The 8322-nt window shown below is 31.1% G+C and overlaps 1 pseudogene; it reads left to right on the plus strand.

Annotated features, from left to right (window-relative positions):
* Positions 1 to 682: 682 nt before the first annotated feature.
* Positions 683 to 7102, plus strand: LOC128160550 (uncharacterized; annotated as a pseudogene).
* Positions 7103 to 8322: the final 1220 nt, after the last annotated feature.

Raw genomic sequence — 8322 nt, forward strand, 5'->3', positions numbered from 1 at the left:
TTAAAGCATTTCATGATAAAATACTTCAATTCTTTGAGAATACAAAAACTTTATGGAATTAAGAATGCATAAGAAACATTATTAGAGAACATGAAACTATATTGATGTGTTTTTATTGTATATTTTCCAAAACAAAATCTTGCTTCAATAGATTAAACTTTAGTCTAGTGTTTGTTTGTGACATATACCAAGGTTTTTTCCCATGTCATGTCAATAGTGATAAAAGGAATGTATGTAACATCATGTCGAGATAGGTCTGAATATACTCCATTTTATTCAAAAATAAAAAATGATAGTTCAAAACCAAAAATACTAAATAGATTTCGTATTTAATATTATTTTCATCACAATTTTGTCAATGGAAAAATAGTAGCCGCAAGTTTGTAAATAAATTCATTGATATTATTATTATGCCATCAATGCCATCATAGTAAAATAATTTTGAAATTATGATGTTTGAAGATGCTGCATGATGTATTTATTGATATAATTTATTAAGATGTTCAACCGTACAAGGAGGCGTAAGGAATGTCCTAAATATCATTCTGCATTTTCAAACAAAAGTATAGTTCAGTACAAAATTTACATACATACACAGCATATAAGCAGTGTATATTCTAAGTTTGCAAACAACAGGAAATGAATTTTTGCGGATATAAAGTATTCCAGACGTGTTATTCAAATGTATATGCGGCTAGAAAATATTTTGTAAGCAAGACCAGAAATGGAAAGATATATTTTGAAAAATTCTAGCATTGTGTGACTTAACAAAATACTGTGAATTAACTATGTCGGTAGTGAGTGTTCTTCAATTAATTGAAAAGAAGAAACAGAGAGGAAATCCTAAAGACTTTTGGAGAAGTACAGCAAATAACGAGCCGATGAACATTTATCTGACGTTTTTGAAAACTGTTTTATTCGAACGGCAACAAATAATTGGCCTGTTTCTTTATCAAACAAAAGCGTTTCTGAAAGTATAATAACTTCAGGGCATCTCGCGCATGATTTAGATTTAGCGACAGACACCAACGAAGACACGGACAAAGACGGCAATGAGATTCTGTCATCTTTAAAAGGAGATGCATTAATGGACAGTGTAGACGAAGTCGATTATTTTGACAGTGAAGATGAATATTGGGAAAATCTGAGAGAGGAATCAATTAAAAGTAACTTTTGTATGCGATGCAAACTATACCATCCGCCGCATAACTTCATCGGTACTTTAGAAAGTAAGATATTGTGTATACTAAGATAAAAAATTATCGAATTTTTAGGGTTTTTTTTTCATTTTTATCATTTATTGCAAACATTTACTAGCTATCTAAAAGCCGACAGAGCCGAAAACACCCACAGTAAACAATTTTATTCAGTCTATCGCAGTTTATTTTATTTATATATTAAGTATACTTAAATGACTGCATGTAGATTTTTAACATTGCATTAACCCTTTTGTATTTTCTTTTGTATCACAATGAAGACGAATACATAAAATCACCTTTAATAACGCCATTAGTTGAGAAGTTTGCTAAAGAAAACAAGTTTGAGATTAAAGATGTTTATGGCGATGGAAACTGTCTCTTTCGTGCTGTTGCAGATCAATTAATGATCAATGGATGTCCGGGACATACCGAAGTGTCGTTACGTGAAACAGCTCTAAGGTAAACATGCATCAATCAAATAGATAAAGTTCATAAAACGCTAGCTACAAAAATATCAAAATTTGCATAATCTTCTAATGAACATATTCGTAAAGCACTTTACCTCGTGATATAAAAAATAAATATTCTATTAATAATTTATGCCCCATGCGATTTACAAAAATGAACATCATCATGATATGAACAAGAGGTCACATATTGTTCAGAAAATACTTAATTTTTTTTCAGAGGATAAAATAAAAAATATACAGCATATATAACAACAAAGTATTGTATCAATAAAATATATAACAATTAACAATATAACAAACAAAATTCTCAGGAATTCTACCTGAGAAATTTATGTTCATTTATATTCATTTGCTGTTAAACAAAACTACAACAGATCTGATGAATTTCCCATTTTATGACAGCTTTTTCCTTATAAAAAGCTATGAATACTTTCTTGGCCATTTCTTATAAATTTTGTTTCATATGTTTAAAAGAAAGACCTGATGGTGAAATTTAATTTGCTTTTTTTTGAAAACGATATTGCTTGAAAAAAGGCTTCAAACTATCAAAATTCAAATTTGATTGTGTCACATCCTAGAGAATGAATACTAAAAGAGGGTTTGTTTGAAGATGATTCTGTATTATAAAAGAGTTCTATGAAAACGCTACTTTTTAGTCAATGTGTAAATCATGTGCATTTAATGTGTTCAAAATGCTAGGAACTAGTATCTGTAGAGACCTACTGAAATAATTCTAAAGGCATTTCCAAAGTGCTATAAAATCTACAAAGCAAAACAAGCAATAATAATAACTATATTAAGTTTTGCTTAAAATAAGCAAACTTAATATAGTTATTTCTGTTATCAGAGTATCTAATAACTTTAAGTTTATATGAACTACTAGTATTTTCCTGGTATTGAACAATGGAAAAAAATCTTTCCGCAACTGTTAATTGTGTAAATCACTTTGTGACCTTTACATAACTTGCACATCACTTTTTTCCGATAAATTATCTGACAAATAATATCAAGAATCCCATATGTATAACATAACACAAATAAATTGCATTTACTTGTTTTCATGATAAATAGGTGGAAAAAATACAAATCTGATGTTGAGTTTTCAAATAGTAATTACATTTCTAGAGTTTTGTTTTCAATTCACTTAAATTTTCAGATTTATGCCAGAAAAGGGTTGAATAATTGACTTCATGGCGGAAAGTGTAGGGCTTTGAATCTGACAACTTTGGTTTAAAATATGCATGCAAATGGATATATAAAAATGAAAAACCTTAGCGTGTTTCAATTTCATTCTGTTTTATACCACGACAGATTGGATGTAAACCCTAAACATTAATTTGTAAACATTAATTAGCAGATTATTGTATTTAACGTCTATCAGTTTAATTGGGATGCCCCCCCCTTCCATATCTCCAGATTGTTTTTCTAAACAGTCTTTTATCTGAAATTCTTATTTGGTAGAGTAACAAAAATTATATAGAAAATTGACCAAAAGAACCTTTAGAGAGAAATACACTTAATACCCATTCTCTGATTTGAAATAAATACAATGAAAAAATTACATTTATATATTATCAATTTTAGTTTAGACTTTCATCCCTGCCTGTGCCTCTAAATATCAAACAATGAAGTTTGTTTTTAATTTCGATTTTATAGAATAAGGTAAGGAAAAATCGAAAAAAGTAAATACAAAAACGAATAAAAATACGGTTCAACATATTCAGCATTATATGATAATAGTGTGTAAAGTGTTAAATCCCACGCTTGCGCAGGGTATCATTTAGAGTTTATAATAAATATATCTTGAAAGAGAACATTTTTATAAAAAAAACCAAAAAAAAAACCATTCAGTACACATGTGTAACAATGTGCTAGTATTACCTGTAGGACTTCCTGAAGATGCAATCATAATAGAACAAGAATATAAGATTGAAGTAGACTTAACATGTCCCTAAAATAGTGAGGACACAGTTTATATTAAGTATTTAAAATTCTTAACTCTTGTGTAGCTATCTGAAGAATAATCCAGCAAAGTATGGTGTACACACTTCTTCCTTTTTGACTGGAGAGACATGGGAGGATTACTTATGTAGAATGGAAATATCAGGAGAGTGGGGCGATCACATTATTCTTCAGGCATTGGCTGAATGTTTTTTGCTTCATGTTTGTGTCTACAATGTCGCAAACAACGATATTCGAAAAACTGAAGTAGCTGCTAAAACAAACGTAGAGGCGTCAATCAAATTTGATATCATTCTTTGTTACGTTGGACAATCTCACTATTTTAGTCTTCGTTCCCTAAATTGGAGGATGGAACTACCTTACAGTAAGTTTATTTGATTTTTTTTAAAAATCTGTTTAATAAGACTATTCTTCTATTAACATGTATGCTGTACAAAAACAATTTATTTCAGAGTCGCAGATTCATAGAATCTTACTGGTATGTTCTGATAAAACATCTTATGAGAGGAGGAAATTGGTTGACAGCAAACTTGCATTCATGTCACAAGGGGTTTCCGCAAATTCTTCTCTGGCAGATTCTGCCCAATTCGTGTTGCAATGCATTTCTCTAAATGAAAATGCTGAGAGACTAAACCCAAATAAACCCATTGATTTTGAGCATATTTTTATGTCTTATTCTGGCTGTTTTTTACAATTAGAGGAAACAGAAGGTATGTTATTAACTTAAAACATAATTTTTTATGATTTTTTTTCTTTATTTGAAATGCATTAATATTGGTGTTTAGAGTTTTTCTTCACACGAATGTTATATTTTGTAGATACTCGTACACATTTGATCAAAGATCAGAATCTCATTGACAGCATTTCAGGAATACCCTTGGCTTACCTGTCATTTATATTGAAACATATAGCTCCATTTAAAATGTTTCAAAAGAAGTTCATCATTCCCCATCCCTGGTATAAACTTTTTGGTAGAGTGTTTCATTATTTAGGGTCTGTAGAAGACGAAAGTGCTGTCATCTTGAAGGACATATCATGGACTCAAAAAGCGTCTTCCACAATGAAAGATAAAATTGCTCGTATTGTTGTTTTCAAAGAAAACATAGATGCAGTTTTTGACACTAATGTAGAAACAGGTGAACCATTTTTAGACCATTTGTTCGTTGATTGTTCAGATACCCAGCCCGGGTACTGCAGACTAAGACTTCCGTCGTCTTTCCATTGCAAAAACAATGACCAGTTTGTAAAAATTGGATCAAGTATGTATCAAAAAGCATTTAGCATTCCTGATACTCTTGAATTTGAAATCAATGTTGGGTTCAAAAAAAGAATCCAATACATCGGGGTGCTCTGTCAAACTTTTCCATTTATTCCCAGATGGAAGAAAAAGAAAAGATGTGATTTTCCCTCAGAAGAACTTATTAAAAAAATAAATCAAACAGGTTGCACATTGATTCCTAAATCACATGGAACAAGTTTGTTACCGGATATTGAATGGCAATTCAATTTCTCCATGTCAGAACATTTGATATTCAAAAGTTTAACAAATGCACAGCTACATGGCTTTTATGTATTGAAGTCAATGATTGAATGCATGGTGCAATATCTACCCTTCAAAACGAAGCACTTAAAGTCGGTATTCTTTATGGTGTGCGAAGAAATACCATCTAGGATTTGGGAAACGAATTTCAGTGCATGCGTTTTGAATGTTCTGGGATCGTTGCTGTCTTGCTTCAAAGCAAGATTTCTTCCCAACTACTTCATGCCAAAGCTCAATCTTATTGACACTATTAGAGAGGAAGACCTCAATTCTTTATGTATTATTTGTGAATACATTCGTGAGTTTCCTGCCGACGTTATAAAAATGGTCGGAGAGAAACATGGTTTTAAATACGCACCTAACCTGATTAAAAGCGTATTATGTGACGCTAAATCATATTCAAAAACCAAGAACATGAGTGTAGCATTTTGTGATTTGCTTTTGCCTCATTCAATATCAACAGCGAAAGTCATGGCAAAAATGGGTTTCTATGAAACAGCGTTTGATATTTTAGAAGACGCGTTTGAGCAAAGTCTTTTGGTATCACATACAGAAGTAAAACATGCAAATTCAAATTTTCCAGACTTTTTTATGTCAGCTATAAGAAATATTAAACAAAAGTCATCGAAAATTATTCTTTCTAGGATACTCCAAACTCAAATGGGGACTAATATATCGGAAATGAATGTCAATACGGAAAAGGACTGTCTTCAAACTCATTTACCTTGGAAACTTGACCAAAATTTAAACTGGCTTAAATATCCCACAGAAAACTCGAGAGATTTAACTGAAATAGCACATTTTTTGTATGAATTTAGTAAAAAGGAATTGTACAAGAGAAACTGGTTACTTGCGGATTCATCAATAACTACAGCAATAAGATGCGTTAAAGAGTTGTTGAAAGAAAGTTCTTTTCATTTGGAGAGTATGGAAGATACTGGGTTGAAAAATGAAGTAGAAAATCAAACACGAATAGTAAAACTGAACCTTATTCAATACTACAAACATGCATGGTATGTATCACGTTTATACAGGGGTTTGTATCCCTTGATCGAATATATGGACGACATTGAAAACATGTGCAAAGAATTTCCAGAAATAGCCCATCTGGTCAGTTTAATGTGCCACTACCTCGGACAATTCGACAAAAGTCGGGAATATGCTAGAATTAGTAATGTTCATCTCTCTAGGCTAGGTAAGTAAAGTAAACCTGAGTATTTGATATTTTTGGATAAAATTGTTGAATAAAGCATTAAGTTTTACATTTACAGTTATGTCGTATTTAAAACAAACCAACCTTTTTTGTTTTAAATATTTTGAAGTAAACTGTCGAATCATTTTATAAATTTAATGATGTATGGATGATTTTTTGTTATATAATATTGTTAATATTATAATTATAAAGTATCAGTATATATTTTTCTAGTTATTCACTGACTGTTTATAATAAGGATTTAACTAAAGGAAGGCAAGAAGACAATTCAATACGTGATTGGAATGATCTGCTCAAATCCATCACTCTGGACTTTTGTTATATACATGTACTTAGTAGCAACTACTGGATTTGAAAAAAAAAATGTTTTTAGTGACTCAGTATAAGTTATATTGTAATTATCATATATGCTTCATGTAACAGTTATTTTAGAAATAATGTTAGATATTTATAATATATGCCACTAACAAATAAACAGATAAATTAATAATAATGATACACGAAATGATATTGACAATACATTTTGGGAATGTTGATAACATCTTACCTGAGTTTTCTCTGTGTTACAAGGCAAATAAGTCTAAATTGATGAAATTTAAAATGATTTGACACCATAGTCCCCCAAATTATAATGCAATAACTATTTTCATCACTGTATGCGTTTTGTTGCTAAAAATGCCAAAGCAATCAAACAGTTACATTGGCCATTACTCCTTTAACGCCGTAACCATTACTTTTTAAATTATTTCAAGCGCAGGTGCATCTCTCTCTCTCTCTCTCTCTCTCTCTCTCTCTCTCTCTCTCTCTCTCTCTATATATATATATATATATATATAATTTCCCAATACAACAAAAAATTAATCGGTACAGGTTTTGAATAATTTAAAAATAATTAATATCCAGAATAAAATCACAAATTGATCCTATTTCCTGCAAACATTTTCGCCATTCCTGGCTGTGTTTGATACCGAACTTAGTACCAATATAGAATCCAATTGGAAACGTTTTTTGACGACTGTTTCATTTTCTGGGCTAAAGGGGAAGACGACTTAGAAAATTTCATTCATTACTAAATACTTTAAGGGAATCAATACAATTTACGATGGAAAAGAGTGACAAGGAACTTCCATTCTTAGATCTACGTATTATAAAAATGGGTCATGTATAACAACGGATTTATACTGTAAGCCCACGGACACACTCCAGTATCTGCAAATTAGAACATGCCACCCTTTCCACACAAAACAATATATTCCGTTTAACTTAGCACGGATAATGTGAAAAATTATCACAGACAAAACCTTACGATCCATACGTCTGGAAGAATTAAAATTATTTCTTCAACGACAGAAATACCCGATAAATCTAATCAACACTGGATTAAAAAGAGCGACACAAATTCCATTACATGTTCTACGTAATCCTCGCCGGTCTTCTAATACTCCAAACAACGACGGGAAACTTGCTTCTGTTGTGACCCGCAATCCAAGGAACGGAAATATTCTAACAGATGAAAACGACTTTACCCTATTTTAGAACAGTTGGAAAATATGAAGAAATTATTATTTTAACGCCTTTTTGCTCTGTGACTTTAACTTTCCGCTACTTCAATGTTATTGTGACGTCATAATAAACTTTTGCTTATTGATGTTACTACGTTACATATTAGTCATCTGTACATAACTGCCTGAAGACCCAGGAGTGGCGAAAACGTTTGCAGTATGTTGGATCAATTTGTGATTTTATTCTGGATATTTATTATTTTTAAAATATATATATATTTTTGTTCTGAATAGTTTTCACTTTTTTTCCGATAATCTTTTCTCATACTACGAATTGTTGTTTCTGAAACTCGTTTTTCATTTTCCTTGAAACATTTTCATTGATGTCTTTGTTACACCAACTTCCTCGGACAATTTTGCAAATTTCGCCTGATGT

Source organism: Crassostrea angulata, chromosome 8, assembly GCF_025612915.1.
Source record: "Crassostrea angulata isolate pt1a10 chromosome 8, ASM2561291v2, whole genome shotgun sequence".
In the NCBI taxonomy this organism is placed as follows: Eukaryota; Metazoa; Mollusca; class Bivalvia; order Ostreida; family Ostreidae; genus Magallana; species Magallana angulata.